The sequence below is a fragment of the Rutidosis leptorrhynchoides genome, chromosome 10 (genome assembly GCF_046630445.1).
Source record: "Rutidosis leptorrhynchoides isolate AG116_Rl617_1_P2 chromosome 10, CSIRO_AGI_Rlap_v1, whole genome shotgun sequence".
Lineage (NCBI taxonomy): Eukaryota > Viridiplantae > Streptophyta > Magnoliopsida > Asterales > Asteraceae > Rutidosis > Rutidosis leptorrhynchoides.
Genome location: NC_092342.1, coordinates 120,462,078 through 120,471,837, shown reverse-complemented (window position 1 = coordinate 120,471,837; position 9,760 = coordinate 120,462,078). Strand labels below are relative to the sequence as shown.

At 32.6% G+C, this 9,760-nt stretch overlaps 1 non-coding gene across 1 annotated transcript; it reads left to right on the top strand.

Moving 5' to 3' along the window:
• The first annotated feature begins 6,842 nt into the window (after nucleotides 1-6,842).
• On the top strand, nucleotides 6,843-6,949 carry LOC139874069 (small nucleolar RNA R71). Its single transcript, XR_011767772.1, has one exon. It is a non-coding gene; the product is annotated as a small nucleolar RNA R71 (small nucleolar RNA).
• The last annotated feature ends 2,811 nt before the right edge of the window (nucleotides 6,950-9,760 follow it).

The following is a 9,760-nucleotide window of genomic DNA, read 5'->3' as shown; positions in this document are numbered from 1 at the left end:
AGATTTGAAAATTTTAGCTCAAAACTTGCGGTTTTATGTCACCCACTTGCTAACCTTGTATTGGGAAAGCAACACGTCCAGTATACTTGCTCCGTATATTACCTTTCTGTGAACTACCGTCTGGTTGTAAAGGAAAGCGTTGAACAAGCAACTGTTAAGGCAATGTCTCCTGACATGCTTTTAATTATGGTCTATAACGTGTCGAACGCAATTACTATCCTTTGTAGGAGCAATAGTAAAGCTCACCCTTATAATTTTTTGGTCTGGCACAAGGTCCTGTCTTTGACCATACTATGCAACCACCGTTCTTACGGTTGACACCCGATTTGGTTCAGGTGACCTAATGAATTCCAGGTGAATTCCTAGGATTTTACGTTCAATGGTAATGAACGCATTGAAAATGGGTTTTTAGAAAATAAATCGGTTTGTAATTTTGATCAAAATATTTTCTCGTTCAAGCTCGAGTTTAGATATCATCGAATTCCATGAGTTTGTAATTCTCAATCTTTAAGGTCAATCTCTAGGATTGAGTAATATCAGTCTTAAAAGCTGATTTTTGATCTTTAAGGAGATTATCCTTTCTGGTGATCTGATTCATTAGTCTTATCAAGCTAATTTGCACGGTGCCCCCCATTGTACGAGATAAATCCTTCTCATGGTTAGGATAAATCTGACCACTTGGCGACCCTGTTTGATGCTGAGGTCCGTGGATTTCCTGCTGATTTTAGTGATGACTTTTCTAGATTTTTCGTCAACCTACAGCTGGTCTGGACGACAACTTCATGACCTAAATCAAGAAGCGCGTGTCTTTTTCGGAAGACTTTACTTCCTTTTAATGATGGAATTGATTCATCGTGTAGATCCATCTTTCTTACAGAAAATCAGGTAAAACTTTTTAGAAATTGTCTAAAACAAAAGTATCTTCAGTTATTTGTACAAAAATATGTGACATATGTTTAAAATAATTTGGTAAATATTCTCACACTTGGCTTTTATTTTCTTTTATTTGTCTTTTTATTGTCCTCTATTCTATTTTAAATGAATTCTAACATTTTGGTTTGTTTCTCAATTTATGTCCTTTCCAAGGTAACAATAATTTCGGTGTTAACACCTAGTTTTATCGTTCATAAATATGTATAAACATGATTTTGAATTCATTTAATTGAAAATTTTGAAAATTTTTACTAGAATTGGGTAGTCAGTATATAAGACTAGGGCTGTTCTTTATTATCAGAGAGCACTAGATTCTAATACAACTACTGCTTTACTAGTATTTCTAATGGTAACCAAGTGTATAAAGTAAAAATTTTAAAAATCCGAAAGAATTTAACCCCTTCCCATACTTAAGATCTTGCAATGCCCTCATTTGCAAGAAATCAGTAACAATTTAAATTATTGAGGGTGATTAGCGTAGGAAAATTATTAAATTTTATCAAAGTTTCCAAACATATTGGCATTTGTTTGCTGAATGATAAATGGTGCATATCATTTGTTCATTCCGTCTTGTTGTTACATCACATTTATTTTTCGTCAAAACTAGCTTTTGCTGAACTTAATGCCAGTCTTTGAAAATGCGTTGTTTTACCCTGTTGTGTACATAAGATAAACTGCAAACATATATACATATTTTTGAAGTTTGGTATATTACCCCACATTCAAAAATTATTAAAATCTAATAATAAAAGTTAGAAAATTATAAAAACTATTACAATATCAACATAAGTGTTAAATGTAGTAACATTACAAAAATAAAATAAATAAAACTAAATAAACTAGGGTTGATACTGATACCAGTTCACTCAGAAGTGTGTCATTATTACGTTTAGTAATCAAAGCGTGTAGCATTAGACCATGGTTTAGTTCACAGGAAGTCTTCATTTCATAAAAACCTAAAAAAAATAAAAATTCAGAATGGGGGGAGAAGACTAGTTCTTTAGGGTCTGCTAGGGAAAGACCATTCGGGTTCCATTTTCGAGAACTACACGAAAACAGAAAATCTAACTCTAACGGAAATACATATTATCCTTTAAAGACTTGATTCTCCCCACACTTAGTTAGCTGTGGTATCGAAATTGTGATTAACTTCGTTGTCAACTTCCATTAGACTATCTATGTAATGTTTAACTCTGTGACCATTAACCTTAAATTCAATCCTATTTGAATTTATTAATTCTACTGTTCCGTATGGGAAAACTCTTTTGACTATGAATGGTCCAGACCATCTTGATTTCAATTTTCCAGGAAATAGCTTGAATCGTGAATTAAAAAGAAGAACTCTATCTCCTTCTTTAAATTCTTTTGAACTTCTGATTCTTTTATCATGCCATTTCTTCGTTCTTTCCTTATAGATTAACGAATTTTCGTATGCTTCTTGTCTTAATTCTTCTAATTTGTTTAGTTGACTTAACCGTAGACGTCTGGCTTCATGTAAATCAAGATTACATGTCTTCAAAGCCCAAAATGCTTTGTATTCAATTTCTACTGGAAGATGACATGCTTTTCCGTAAACGAGTTTGAAAGGTGTGGTTCCAATTGGAGTTTTGTAGGCTGTTCTAAAAGCCCAGAGTGCATCCTCCAATTTTATGGACCATTCCTTCGGATTTGATCCTACGGTTTTCTCTAGAATACGTTTTAAAGCTCGGTTGGTATTTTCAACTTGTCCACTTGTTTGTGGATGATATGCAGTGGAGATTTTATGAGTTACTCCATATCTTTTAAGAACTTTCTCAAGTTGATTGTTACAGAAATGAGTTCCCCGATCACTTATTAAAGCTTTCGGTGTTCCAAACCTTGCAAAAAGACGTTTTAAAAAATTGACTACAACTCGTGCATCGTTAGTTGGGAGAGCTTGTGCTTCCGCCCATTTAGATACATAATCAATGGCTACGAGAATATATAGATTATTATGAGATTTTGGAAATGGACCCATAAAGTCAATACCCCAAATGTCAAATACTTCACATACTTGAATGACATTTTGTGGCATTTCATCACGTTGACTTATTTTTCCGGCCCTTTGACAAGCATCACAAGATTTGCAAAGAAGGTGTGCATCTTTGTAAATTGTAGGCCAATAGAATCCAGCATCGTAAACTTTTCTTGCTGTTAGTTGAGGCCCATAATGCCCTCCTGTTGGTCCTGTGTGACAATGGTTTAAAATTTTACTAGCTTCATCTCCGAATACACATCGGCGTATTATTCCATCGGGACAACTTTTAAACAAATGTGGATCTTCCCAGAAATAGTGTTTTATATCAATGAAGAATTTCTTTCGTTTTTGGTACGATAATCCTTTTTCAAGGAATCCACATACTAAGTAGTTTGCATAGTCTGCAAACCATGGAATTTCATTATAATCTATCTTCAATAGATATTCATCAGGAAAGTTGTCTTGTATGGCCAATTCATTTAGAACTTCTAATTCAGGATTTTCAAGACGAGAAAGATGATCAACAGCGAGATTTTCTGCTCCTCTTTTATCTCGGATTTCAATATCGAACTCTTGTAAGAGTAAGATCCAACGGATTAATCTTGGTTTGGCATCTTGTTTCGAAAATAGGTATCTAAGAGCAGAATGGTCGGTATAGACCACCGTTTTAGCTAGAACGAGATATGAACGAAATTTGTCAAAAGCAAAGACAATAGCAAGGAGTTCTTTTTCAGTAGTTGTGTAATTTGTTTGTGCTCCTTGTAACGTCTTACTAGCATAATAAATAGGTTGAAATCATTTTTCAATCCTTTGTCCTAAAACGGCTCCCATTTCAAAATCACTTGCATCACACATTAGTTCAAACGGTAGATTCCAATTTGGTGTTATCATGATCGGCACATTAGTGAGTTTCTATTTATGAATATTAAAAGATTTGATACATTCATCTGAAAAGATGAATGGAGCATCCTTTTCTAGGAGTTTATTTATAGGAGTGGCAATTTTAGAAATATCTTTTATGAAACGTCGGTAAAAACCGGCATGCCCTAGAAAACTCATAACTCCTCTAACATTGGTGGGATGTGGAAGTCTAGCAATTATATCTACTTTAGCTCTATCCACTTCAATTCCTTCCTTTGAAATCTTATGTCCAAGAACGATGCCTTCTTTAACCATGAAATGGCATTTCTCCCAATTAAGAACTAGATTTGATTGTTCGCATCTAATCAGCATTCGTTCAAGATTAGCTAGACATGTTTCAAAAGTATCACCGAAGACTGAAAAGTCATCCATGAAAACTTCCATGCATTCTTCTATCATGTCGTGAAAAATCGCCATCATGCATCTTTGAAAGGTTGCAGGGGGGTTGCAAAGTCCAAATGGCATGCGTTTGTAAGCAAAAGTACCATAAGGGCACGTGAATGTGGTTTTCTCTTAGTCTTCGGGTGCTATTGGAATTTGAAAATATCCGGAAAAACCATCTAGAAAACAATAGTAACTGTTTCTGGCTAATCTTTCCAATATTTGATCAATAAAAGGTAAGGGAAAGTGATCTTTTCTGGTGGCGTCATTTAATTTTCTATAATCAATACAAACATGCCATCCTGTTACAGTCCTAGTAGGAATAAGCTCATTTTTCTCATTTGTAATGACAGTCATGCCACCCTTCTTAGGCACGCATTGAACTGGGCTTACCCATGGACTATCAAAAATTGGATAAATTAAACCTGCATCTAGCAGTTTAATAATTTCTTTCTTAACAACATCTTGCATATTAGGATTTAGTCTTCGTTGGCGTTGCACATAGATTTTATGACCTTCTTCCATAAGGATTTTATGTGTGCAATACGAAGGACTTATTCCTTTAATATCATGAATTTTCCATGCAATGGCTGGTTTATGAGCTTTTAACACAGAAATGAGTTGTGATTTTTCATTTTCAGTAAGAGAAGACGATATTATTACAGGTAATTCAGATTCACCATGTAAATAAGCGTATTCCAAATGGTTTGGAAGTGGCTTTAACTCTAATGTCGGAGGTTCTTCTATCGATGATTTATATCGATATCTGTCTTCTTCTTTTAGTATTTGAATTTCTTCTGTTGTTGGTTGATATCCATTAGCTATTAGTGTAGCTAACATTTCAGTTTCATCAATTGGTTCATTACCTTCTCCTAAAGAACATTCTCCCGTTCCTTGTAATTCTGGAAATTCTTCTAACAATTCTGCATGTGAATCTATTGTTTGAATATGATAACATGTATCATCTACAGATTGCGGTTGTTGCATTGCTTTATCAACTAAAAAGGTAGCACTCTCATCCTCTATACTTAGGGTCAATTTCTTACCAAACACGTCTATCATTGCTTTAGCCGTGTTTAAGAATGGTCTTCCTAATATGAGAGGAACTTGTGAATCTTCTTCCATGTCCAGAACAACAAAATCTACTGGAAATACTAAAGTACCAACTTTAACTAGCATGTTCTCCATTATCCCTCTAGGATATTTTATTGATCTATCGGCTAGTTGTATGCTTATTCTTGTTGGTTTCAATTTTCCAAGGTCTAGTTTATCGTATAGTGAATACGACATTAAATTTATACTAGCACCTAAGTCTGCCGATGCTTCTATTGAACTAAGACTACCCAGAAAACATGGAATTGTGAAACTTCCTGGATCAGATAATTTTTCTGGTATCTTATTCAACAGCACTGCAGAACAATTTGCATTCATAGTAACAGCCGAGAGTTCTTCCATTTTCTTTCTATTTGTGATTAGATCTTTCAGGAATTTAGCATATCTAGGCATTCCTGAAATTACATCAATGAAAGGAAGATTTACATTTATCTGTTTAAACATATCCAAGAATTTGGATTGCTCGGCTTCAAGTTTCTCTTTTTTCATCTTACTCGGGTAAGGAAGTGGTGGTTGGTATGGTTTAACATAAGGTTTAGCCTTAAATGTGTTATCTTCATTAACCTTTTCAAATACCGGTTCTTTTTCCTTATCTTGTTCAGGTTGTGGTTCTTGTGGATTAGGAATAGCTTCATCAGAAGTTATAGGTATTTCAGGTGGTTTAAGTGTAATACCACTTCTTGTGGTAATGGCTTTAGCTGTTTCATTCCGGGGGTTAGCATTTGTATCACTAGGTAAACTTCCCGGTTTTCTTTCACCTATTAACCTTGCTAGGTTACTTACTTCTTGTTCCAGATTTTGAATAGAAGCTTGTTGATTTCTAAATGCTTGAGCATTTTGTTCATTCGTTTGTTTCTGAGATGTGAAAAACTGCGTTTGAGTTTCAACTAGCTTCGTCATCATATCTTCTAAATTTGGCTTTTTATCATCGGTTTGTGGTGGTTTGTTTTGAAAATTAGGTCTTTGCTGGTTGTAAGTATTATTGGATACTTGTTGATTACTAGGACCTTGTTGATTGTTGTATGGAATATTTCGGTTATAATTCTGGTTTTGATTGTAAATTGGTCTTGGCGGTTGATAATTATTCTGATAATTATTTCCAGGCCTTTGGTTTATGTATGAAATATTATCTCTTTGTTCCATTGTTAGTTCAATACTGAGACAATCTTTTGTCAAATGTGGTCCTCCACACTGCTCACAACTAATTCGTATTGAGTGTATATCCTTAGTCATCTTTTCCATTCATCTCTCGACAGCATCTATCTTTGCAGAAATGGAATCTAAGTCCTGGCTAGAATCGGCTCTAGCTGCTTTAGATGATCTAATGATATCTTTTTCTTGGTGCCACTCATGTGAGTGGGAAGCAGTGTTATCAATAATTTTATAAGCATCAATTTTGGTTTTCTTTATAATAGAACCACCAGCTGCTATATCGATGTCTTTCCTTGTAGTGATATCGCATCCTTGGTAGAATATTTGTACTATTTGACAGGTGTCTAAACCATGTTGCGGACATCCTCTTAATAACTTTCCAAATCTTGTCCATGCCTCATATAGATTTTCATTTGGCTTCTGTGTGAACGTAATAATTTCTCCTTGAAGTCTCACGGCTTTAGATGCCGGAAAGAATTGTTTAAGAAATTTTTCAACTAAAACGTCCCATGTATCAATCGCCCTTCAGGTAACGATTCCAACCAATCTTTGGCTTCTCCCTTTAAAGTCCAGGGAAATAACATGAGATATATCTATTCATCCTCAACTTCTCTTATTTTAAATAGTGTGCAGATCCTATTAAAGGTACGAAGATGTTCATTTGGATATTTCTTCGGCGCACCACTAAATTGGCATTGATTTGTTACCATGTGTAGAATTTGTCCTTTGATTTCATAATCGGGCGCATTAATGTCTGGATGAGTAATTGCGTGACCTTGGCCAGTGCGTTTAGCTCTCATTCGGTCTTCCATACCTAAAGGTTCCAGATTTTCCATGATTGAATTTGTTGAATCTGAATCACTAGAGGATTCTGATTTAATGGTTCGTTCCTCAACAATCTCTGTTTGAATGATTGGTGGTTCCGGAGGAAAAATTGGTGGTTCAGGATCTATGAATCGTCCCTGAATATTCTCTGGATTCTCAATTGTGAGATCGGGTTCAAAAAATGGATTATCGGAAATTTAAATTGGAGTACTTGGTCGACTGGATGACGATTCTAAAGAAAAATCAACAGCAACAATATTAGCTAGATAACTTGATCGAGTTACAGGTGGTGAACGTACAAAAGGTGGTGAACGTCTTGCTCGGTGCATTCACTGAATATCCTATTAGTTTTTAAAAGGAAAGAAAAATTATATAAGTTATCCAATTAATAGACTTTTCTGATTTTGCCCACGTTTTGAATAGCCAAAAGATGCGGCAGTGGGGCAGGATTTGTTTGGTCTCAATATAATTGAGTACTGTTTGGCTCCAATAACCCGGTCTACGTACAAATCTAACTATTACTACGAACCAGAAAATTTTGATGTCTATCAATTTAATCACTTAAAATAAATTTTCGTAATTTAAAGAAATATTAGATAAGAAATAGAGAAAATTCTAAGTCCTAAAACTAGAATTGCGAGAAATAAGAAAGAAAAAGAGCGCGTCGAAAAAGGTTGAAAAAAGAAAAGGGTTGAAAAATAAAAGGCGTCGAAAAATAAGAAAGAAAAAGAGTGACTTATAAAACTTTAAAACACTCGACTAACCCAACCTTATTACTATCACTAACTTAAAATTAAAATTGCAAATTGAGATTACTAATTGGAGTGATAATTGATACATAGGTAAAAGGCGTCGAAAAATAAAAAATAAGAAAGTAGCGCGTCTAAACTTAAAAAAAAAAGAACTAAAAACTAAGAATTAAAAGTTGCGACTAAAAAATATTAAAGCTTACAAGTAAAACTATATCCCAAATGGCAATATCTTAAAAAAAAAAATACTAAAACTTAGATAGGCGTCGCAAAATTTTAAAGCACCTAAATCTTAGTCTAAAGAGAAAGCACTTAAGGGATTTTACGGCAAAGCCTAAAAATCTAGAAATAAAAATAACTATGGCAAAAACTATGACTTAAAACTAATTACGAGCGAAAAATACAAATATTACGAATAAACGATTAAAAGATATAAAATATAAAAAAATATAAAAAGTGTAAATTACTTATTTTTATAAAAATATTATTTTTATATTTTTATTTTTATATTTTATAAAAGTATTAATTTTTATATATAATAAAACTAATTAAATTTTAAAATACAATTTAATTTAAAAACTTAAACTAATTATAATAATAATAAAGTAAATAGGGTTAAATAAAAAAATAATAATTAATAATTACTCCGTAACAAATGCGAATTAGGGTTGCTGGACACGCGTGTCAGGGAAGCTCCGCGAGTTGCGGTGCCACGTACCAGAATAACTCTGCAAGTCGCGGGGTTTGAAAATTCAAATGAGGTGCAGGTATAAATTCGATAGTTTCAGTTTTTTATATATTTTTTCTTTTCTGTTTTTAATTTAATTAAAATATTTATATAAATTAAATAAAAGTTATATTTTAAAAACTAAAATAGAAATAAAATACTTTATAATTTTATAAAAATCTTAAAAATAAATTTATATATTTATTTTTTATTCGGTTTTTAATTTTTTAATTATATTTTTAATATTTAAAATGTATTTTTATAAAAAAAACTAATTAAAACTTAATAAATTTTTTTTCTATAGCGTTTCGCTTCGGTGATCCCCGGCAGCGGCGCCAAAAATTACTTGATGTTATGCGAGGTGTATATAAAATAGCTTTATTTTTACAACTAAATACTATTAAATACGATACAATTTTACACAAGATATTTATTTATTTATAGAATGGATATACTTAAACCTTGCTATAACACTTATAGGCAGTGTACCTAATCGTACAGTAGCATAGTTTTTAGTAAGTCCGGTTCGTTCCACAGGGAAAAATCTTTAAACAAAGCTTAACGTTATATTAGTTTTAATTTATAAAAAATACAAATATATATAAGTAATATTATTATTATAAAAAGGGGGTTTTTACCGTTTAATGACCGGTTTGTCGATTTTAAAACTTTAGTCGCAATTAAAACCTAATGTAAAATAATAAATAAATAAAAGACTAAATTTAAAGCGTAAAGTAAATAACGATAATGAAATTGCGATAAATAAAAGTGCGATAAAATAAACTTGCGATAATTAAAAAGTACGATAATTAAAAGTGCAATTAAATACAATAACAATAAATAAAAGTGCGATAATTAGAAGTGCAATTAAATATAAAATAAAAGAAATTAAATATGAAATAAAATAATTATGCTTATTTAAACTTCCGTAATCATGATGTTTGACGTGTTGATTTTAGTTTT